This window comes from Aphelocoma coerulescens, chromosome 5, assembly GCF_041296385.1.
Source record: "Aphelocoma coerulescens isolate FSJ_1873_10779 chromosome 5, UR_Acoe_1.0, whole genome shotgun sequence".
NCBI classification, from domain to species: Eukaryota; Metazoa; Chordata; class Aves; order Passeriformes; family Corvidae; genus Aphelocoma; species Aphelocoma coerulescens.
In genome coordinates this window covers 36,382,900-36,391,838 of record NC_091019.1, presented here as the reverse complement: position 1 = coordinate 36,391,838, position 8,939 = coordinate 36,382,900, and positions in this window count along the sequence as shown.

Genomic DNA, 8,939 nt, shown 5'->3' with positions numbered 1-8,939 from the left:
GCAGATGGGTGCAGTGTGTTATCACATCGGCCTCATTTGTTTAGAAAGCTAAACTGCTTACCAAACACCAACAGCTTGGGGGGAAGTCACTGTCATGGAGAGTGCAGACCCAGCCCCACAAGACAGGAACATCAGGCAGTGTTCTTAAAGTGAGCATCTGTCCTGTTGTACCAACCTTACCCCAAAGGACTTGTCCTATCTTTGCTATTATTCCAGGACAGCTTCTGTACACCATGGACAATTATGATATTGCCAGCTCTTAGCTTTTCTACCTGGAGATTAAAAATAAAAATTAAAAAATTGAACAGTGAAAGATGCAAAAGACAATAAAAGGTGTTTTAAATTAATTGGTTTAACATTTAAAAAATGCTTTAAATAACTGATTTGACTGTTCCTGTGTTTTTGCAAATTAGCATAACAGGTGTTTTACAAGTCTTCTACCAAAAACTTCAAATCCAAACTGAAAAACACTTAAAACCTTTACAGACAAACAAACAACAAACATAAAAATCAAAAACATGCTGGTGATTGAGGCAGTGGCATGTTCCAAAAGTAATCTCCGAATTACAGTAGGTTGATTTTTGGTGGAAACTACTAGTTGCTAGTTACTGTAACATCTTAAAAACTTGTTCATTCCCCACAGTAGAAAACACTTTAGTAGCATTTTGTTTTGCTATGTGGTATGCTCTAGCACCATTAAAAGACATCATTTCAGATCCTAAAAGTAATTTATCAGTTCAGTATTACGCCTAGATTAATTAGCCTTAATAATGTTAATAATAAATTTAGTAACTTTGTAATAAACCTTGACCTAATATAGTCTAATTCAGCCTTTTTGGTATAATGTTAACTTCAGCCTCTTTTGGTAAATATTTCTGTTTGTTTTAGTCATACAGACAATGCAGTGGTAACCAGCAGTGACCAAGAAATACGATTCTTATTTTGAACCCTTAAAAGCTAGTTTATTTGGGGGTTAGTTTCCTTTTTTCCCCAGGTTTTCTACTATAGAGCTGGAAATTCTGAAATTTTGCTTTGCAAGAAAACTATGTAGCTTTCATGACTCAGCAAACCTTTGAAACTTACATTCCACGCTTTGCTACGTTCTCAAGCTTTCCTTCAATTTTAGTGTCTGATTTAACTTAGTAATTTATTGCAGTGCATGTAGCAGTGGCCACTGCAGCAGAGCATTCAGAAGACTGGTGGACAAGCCTCCAGAACACACAGGTCTGACTCTCACCCCGTGGCTACAGCAAGTGCCCATGTACCTAGTGCTTCTTAGTTTACATGTTCTAAGTTTATTGGCTCAGGAGTTCTCCACCCAGTTTTATGTATAAGTTCATGTTTATGCATTTCCCTTAATTGCCTATGTATTAGTTCTGGAAAGTTCTCCCTTCTTTGATGCCCCATTGGTTGGTTCATGTAACACCTTCCCTTAACTTATCCCTATTGGATATTCCCCTGTTGTCCCCTCCTTCTCAGTTGATCCCCATTGGTTGCTTCCCCTAGTTCCACCCCCATATAAAACACTGTGCTGTCTTTCCCATTTCTTAGTCTTCGTTCCTGGACCCTCCATAGGCAATAAACCAGCGGGAACCTACACAAAGACCCCTCTCTTGTCCTTTGCCTCTGCTAATGCTTTTACAACACCTTTGTTTGGAGCTCACTCCTTGCAAACTAGCCAGCTTTCCCTGCAAGCTGCAGCCAACCCCTGCCTGCAGCAGCTGAAGCCAAGGACATCTGCAGCTGGATGCTGTGCTGCTGTGGGCAGCCCCAACAGTGTCAGTAATTCAGTGAAAACAGCACCAAAAATGGTTAGTCAGCAAAACTCATGTAAAGTTCATGAAAATACGAGCACTTCAGAACACAACTGAATGCATTTCTGTTGTGATGAAGGCATCTTCACTGTATGGTGTGACAGCATCAGATCACAGGACAGAGGGGAGATTATAAGGATGCTAAGGTTTTGGATAAATATGGCTCTGGACTTTCAGATTATATAATACAAAAAAACCTGATTAAGATGCTAGCACATGGAATTTATCATGTTCCCCAGCTGCAACACCAGTCTTCTACTGAGAATCATAGATCTGCTGGTTATTTGTGCTTGGCCTATGAGAACTCAGACTACAGTGAGATACACTGCAAATATGTAAAATGCAGGTGCAATGGTTGTGAAGTATCATGTGGGGGCCAAAAGAAGTAATTTATGCTTCCCATGCAAGATGTGGCATTGAAAGGGCATCAACAAGTATAAAAAAGCACTTAGAAGGCATGAGATGCTGTGGATGCTATTTCTCTTTGACACAAATGTTCTGGATGATTCTGGGCAAATCACCATGTCTCCATGTTTACTCTCGACATCTGTAACTCAGTGGTGGTCTCAGTAACAACCCTGATAAAATGCTGTGGATCAAAATGTTTTGAGATAATTTTTTTTTGCCAGTGAAAGCTGTATGCAAGACCTATGTTTTCCTCTTGGTTTTCATACAAAAAATCTTATGATCTTATGATACAATTGTTCTTACAGAGGTTCTCTGGTGACGCTGCAATCTGCTTTTCCCACCAATTGTTTAACACTCCAGAAATTAATCCGATGGACAGGTTTTGTTAAGAAAGCACTAAACTTAGTTTTAGGTATTTTTAATCTAGAGATGCAAAGAGAAACAAAAATAAAGAGCCATCACTGTGTAACATTTTCTCCCAGGCCACAGATTGTCAACCAGTCATCTGGAAAAAATAAAAATTTTAAAAATTCTTACTCTAGGTTCTGTCATGGCAGAAGATTCAGAAGCTCCACTATCTCCATACAGTAACTCAAGGCTGGCTTTCTAATCGTGAGATCAGATAAGTCATTCTGGTGATTCTTTAAATTGAAGACCTGCAAATGAAGCCAATGTGGAGCCACAGGAATCTGCTTTGCACTGTCCCCTTCTATTTCCTGGAGATATCCTTCACAGAGAGGAAAGGAATGGATGCATCAGAGGAAAGAAATAATAATGACGGGGAAACAAACTAATTTCTGTAAGTAAAATGACTTATTTGTAAACAGCAATAGTAGTCTGCCCTTCCACAGTGGTTGAACTGAGGTCTTTGCCTTATCTGGCTATTCCATCATGAAGATGCCACAATTGTGCATTTTCTTGGGCTCCTGCACACTTTATGCTATATATTTCACCTGTATACTTCCACTGGTACTGGAACCATCTTGTATAATAGTGTACAACTTAGAGGTACCAGTAGCAGTGTAACTGCAGCAGCACAGAAATCATTGCAGACTGCAAAAGTATCCAAACAAACTAGACAGATAAATACACAGAAGTTTTCCTTCATAAGATGTGCATATTATTCAATCTTCTCAATGTCAAGATAGGTAGCTTGAGCTTATATATGTTCTCAAATATAGTGTTAAAATTGCCATATCCTGCCAGGAATTGATGTGCTATATTCTTTTTGTCCACGAGATGTCGATGTACCCTAAGAATTCTCGGGTATGTAGCTTGCTTTCTTTATAACATAAAGCCGGCCTATGCCACGGCCATGATTCTTAGTGGGTCTAGCAAACCTTTCTGCAAAATCAGCAATAACAACAAGAATAACAACAACAACGATCACTCTTTCCAACAGAAAAAGTACTTGGTGAAGGTGCAAAGCTTTATGAATTTCTTACACCACACAAACTCCTGCTTGTTCAGGATAGACACCTGAAGGGGGTGGGGAAAATACATCAGGATGTGGTAGTGAGAAGAGCATGCATGCCAGAAAGAGAAGCAAAGTTTGTTAACTTAGGCATTGTGCCTGTTAGCTTGAACTCCCAGATGGGAGCTACTCAACATCTGATTTGCTCAGAGTGTGGGTGGAATGAGTCTATATGTATCAACAGCTGTCCATGTTTACTGATACATTAGAGTACTAGAAAGGATTAGAAGTAAGCTTATGGAAATTCACATTATTGCCTGTCTTTACTAAAGCTTTAAATTTGCTGTAATTTACATGAGCATATGATTGGAATAACACAAATGCATTGAAGTAAAATTAACTAGTTAAGGAATAGAGGCTGATCCTCCAGATTGTAAAGAAATACTAAGCTCTTCAGATGATATGCATTTGACAAATGCTAGTGTTTACTGTGCTTTAATGCCTTGTGCTTTTTTAATATATGCTGCAAACATAGCTGAACACCAAAATATATCTGTCCAATACCTTAAGCCACAGATACAAGCTAGGTGGACTGGTGTGGTCCTTACTTGCCCTGTTTTAGAGTTAGTTGGAGTGGCACAAAAGGCCTACTTTAGAATGAATTTTGATGCATGTCAGCAAGACCTAAGAGTAGGGATTGATGTATCTGGAAAGAGAGACACCAGGGTGGGTAATTCCCTGGCATTCTTCCAGGGAAGAAGCAGCCAGCATTTATGAATGGGTTTCAGTAATGCAATAACTGCTGCCAGTTAGAAGCCAGGTTTTGCCAAATGCCTGTTCATTTTTTCCATAGACCTTTAATATTTTCTTTCAAAAGAGTAGGATGAAAAATTAATTGACTCTCTTTTTTTTTTACAACAGAGAAGCTAAACTTGTTCTTTCTTGCATATTTTAGAAAAGTATATAGTTGTTTATGGTTAATTTTAAGTAGTGCAAATTACAATTCATGCACTGTTATTTTCTCACATTTTAAGGAGAAGACTGATCCTCTTCCCTTCTACCTCCATGAATATTTTCTGGAGTCAGAAAAATTAAAACAACAAAAAATAAGTTCATGTCAGTTTTATGTAATCTCTTTGGATTTTAGGTGTCTAATATATTATGTCTAGATTCTACTTTCACTGGGATAAATCTGAGGTAAAATTCATTAATATTTCATTTTCTGCTAACCAGCAAAGAAGGATAGGGGGGCCTTTTTTCTTTCTTAAGTAAATTTAACCAACTGAATGGAGATACCAACAAAAGCTTAACAATTATCTCCCTTTTATTGTATAACTACATTGTCAGTTAAGGAGGAAGAGTTAATATCCTTTCCTACAAACGTAAGTGATAGGAGCTACAGCTGGATGTGATATGTAGTAAAATGCATCTCCTTTTCCTTATTTCAAAAACATGGCATCTTCTAAGAAGAGTTCAGCAAAGAGTTCACAGGACCTGGTGTTCTAAATGCCAGTCTCCCACCTTTGGGCCTGAGACCCCTTCAGGTGTTTGAGTCAAACATTTAACTGTTCTCTACAAGCTGGTAGCTGCAATCTTTAGGGTGTTATAAAGGGTGAAAGCCCAGCTTTTACCTTACAATCCTGCAATGTTTAGTTATTGGCTTTATTTTTTTTCTGGCCTTTTTACAATTATGTGTAATAGATATAAGGCTGCCTATGAACTCATATCCAACTGCACCTTCCTAGCTCTTCATGGTTGTGCCAAAGCCAAAAGGGCCTAAAAGTCCAGGTGAAGTTCTTTTCTTTTGAGCTGAACTGGTAGAACAGAACACAATGGAAAACTAGCTGAATGAGAATTAGAAACGATGAAATAGGAATCAATCTGATTTTCTTTTGACTGTTTCATAACATTTAAATCAGCAATACATTGATCTCTCCTAACTAGGAACATGCTCAGATCCAGCTCTGGCAATCTGTCTTTGTACTCTTGTCTCAGTCTCATCTCTTCCTCTTTCCCACTCTTGGTGCCCAGGAATATTTCTGACATGTCACCACAGTAATAAATTATTCCTTTTCTTTCTTTTGTTGTTGTTGCTATTGTTGCTTTTGTTACTTTGATAAGTGATGAAATAACAATCCTTTTGTCATACATGAAATCCCTATTTGTGCTTGGTCTTTGCATATTAAGTGCCTTAATTAATTTGAGCTTAATATTTTTAAATTGAATGTTAAAGCAATCCATCAGTCCAGGTACACTAATCAAGTTTTTATGATCTTCCTGTGTTTACTGTATACCTTTACAAGTGTTTTAAGATGTGTTGGATGTATTTTTTTTATGTTTTACTTGTATCTTGGTTTCAAGGCAGATTTTAAAAAACCCCAGTTGCAACAAACAGCCCAGCCCCCCATAAGCACATGACCCTTATCTCAACTAATATCACCCCTCTGACCAGGAGGAGCCATTGGTGGACAGAGGTGGTCTGTCAAGGGGAAAACACCAACCGCCTTGAACCAGGGGGGTGGACTGTGGGCGGACTGTGGGCGGAGCAAAAGCTATAAAAGGAAGAAAAGACACATGGTCATTCTCATTTTCCCTTCCTCTCCAGCTTGCTAAGGCAGTGCTGGAGAAGCCTACCCCTTTCTAGGGGCTTTTTAGAAATAGATTTCTTTTTGACCAGCCTAAACTGCAAGTTTATTTTTTTCTCTACCTGAGGTTCAGAGCTGTCTTAAGCCTAAAGTTCCTGAATCCCTGCGCTCCTGGGGCATATCTCTCGAGCCATCTGGATCCCAAATTTTTATATTTTGTTAGTTTTTTTGCAATTTTTCAACTTTTTTTCTGTTTTAATAAATTGTTTTAATTTCTACAAAGAGTTGTCTCATTCCTCACAACTCTTTTGGGGGCTCTCCGGGATCCTATTTTTGCCCTAAAATCCAGGTATTTTGGTTAATTTTACTATTTTTGAATTTTTGCGATTTTTTTGGTTTTTCTCCTTGGATTTTCTGGGCTCCCACAAGGATTACTGCAGCAGAGAAAGGACACCTCCGGTGGAGAAAGACTTGTGGTAAGGCTTGAACCCTTCTTAAAGGGAACTTAGTTAGGGACTTACCCTTTTTAAGGGCTATTAGTTTTTGGGGAACCTCCGAGTGGAATTCCTTTTGTGAGAGAGTGTGTGGGGGGGTTGGCCGCCCCCAGTGTGTGTGTGAGTGTGCTTGAAAGGGTTCATTTTTAAGGGCACCACGAGGGATCACCCTTTAGAGACACAGAGGGGAAGATCGAGTGTGGTGATCAGCCTTTCTGGGGGGAGGTTTCCACGTTTTAGGGGTGTGCGCAGCCCCAAATTCATTTTTATTAGTGTCTCAGTCTCCTCGGGTCTAGAACTGAGGAGAAACCTCATTTTAAACCCCTCTCTTTTTCTTTTCGCCGCGTGGTCGGCGGCCATTTTGAAATTTCGGGCTGCCGCGTGGTCGGCGGCCATTTTGAAATTTCGGGCCGCCACGTGGTCGGCCGCCATTTTGTGTCCTTTTAATTTGAACTGCACCCCTTTGCCGTTTTAAGTGCATGTGTGAACTTGTTTTAGCTGCACTCTTGTGGTCAGTGCTATCTAGCACCTTTATACTTCCTGTTAGTTTGGAGTGTTTGGGTTATTGGATTGTAGTTGTAATTTGCTTTATCTGCTTTAATCATAAGACACTACTTTGATATTTTGAATTACTGCTTGTGTTATTCATTATAATCTTTTTCCTTTAATTTGGTTATAAATATTTTAATCTATCTCTCCTTTGCTAATAAAGACAACTCTTGTTTCTTAAATTTTAAGTATATATGTATAAAACTATCTAAATTTCAGTCATACTTTAACCAATTTAAATATTCACTAATTATTCTTTTTATAATTAAAATTAATATTTCTTGCACCATATTTGTTTCTCACCAGCCTGCCATATTTAATTTTTTTCCCACAGATTCGCCATCATTCATTCCCTTATATATCTACTAACCCTGCTTGCTCTTCTCTACATTAGTTGTATTGTATTTTATGCTTATAACTTTATTATCATTTTTTTATTATTGTGATAGTGTATTGAATTTAGGTTATTTTGTAATATTATTTCCTTATGCAATATTTTAATTGTTTTATATAATACAATACTTTGGTTTATTTAATTAGAAAAAAAAAAAAAAAAAAAAAAAATTTTTTTCTTCTGCACTAGCTGCTTGTTTGCTTCCCAGTAACAAAATGGGACAAGCGAATAGCAAAAAGAAAGACCTAATGAAGAAATACAAAATCTTCCCAGACAGTCCGTTAGGGCAAATGCTCCTAAAGTGGGAAGAAAATCTTTTAACTAAAGAAAAAGACCAGTGTCAAATGATCAGGTACTGTGTTTTTAAGTGGCCAAAACATAAAATTAACAAAGATGGACTCAGATGGCCCAAGTATGGGTCTTCTGAAAAATGGCTTTGTGAGGCTTTGCATTCTTATGTACATTACAAAGCTCCAAAACATTCTGATGAATTAGACTATGCTAAAATTTGGTTAAATTATTGGCAAAAACAAAATGAAGACCAAAGCAAAAAAATAGAATTGGAAGAGGAAACTAAATCTAATTCAATTGGACTTAATAAAAATTCAAACCAAATTTTTTCCATTGCAGAAGAACACAAACAGAAAGAAAAACAAAAACCTAAATTAAATAAACCAAAGTGGGACCCCCTAGACTACCTTCCTCCAGTAACTCCTCCAGAAAGGAGGGTCCAAATTGAACAAGAAAGGGTCCTTCCTTCATCAAGCCACCCAATCGAAAGGGACTCAGAAAATGAGAATGAAAGTGAAAAAGAAAATTCTGTTCCTTCCTGCTCTCACAAAAAGACAACCAGACAAAGGATTTCTTCTAGCCAGGATGGCCCAGCATCTTGCACTAGAAAGAAATCATTTAAAACACCTGACTGTCCCACCTGCCTTAGCACTCCCCATGAGTCTAAAATTCTACCTCTTAGGGAGGTACCCATGGGAAATGCTCAAGGAGGAATTGGTTATGTAGTTGTACCTCTAGCTTCATCTGAGGTACGGGAATTTAAAAAAGAAATGAAAAGTCTGATGGCTGACCCCATTGGTCTAGCTGACCAATTTGATCAATTCCTCGGCCCTAATATTTATAATTGGGGAGAGATACAATCCATCCTTCACTCCTTATTCACCATTGAGGAAAGAAAATTGATTAGAGCTGCAGGAGTGACAGTCTGGGACAGAGAAAATAATTCTAATCAAGGCCCAATTGGAGAACAAAAATTACCACTGACAGACC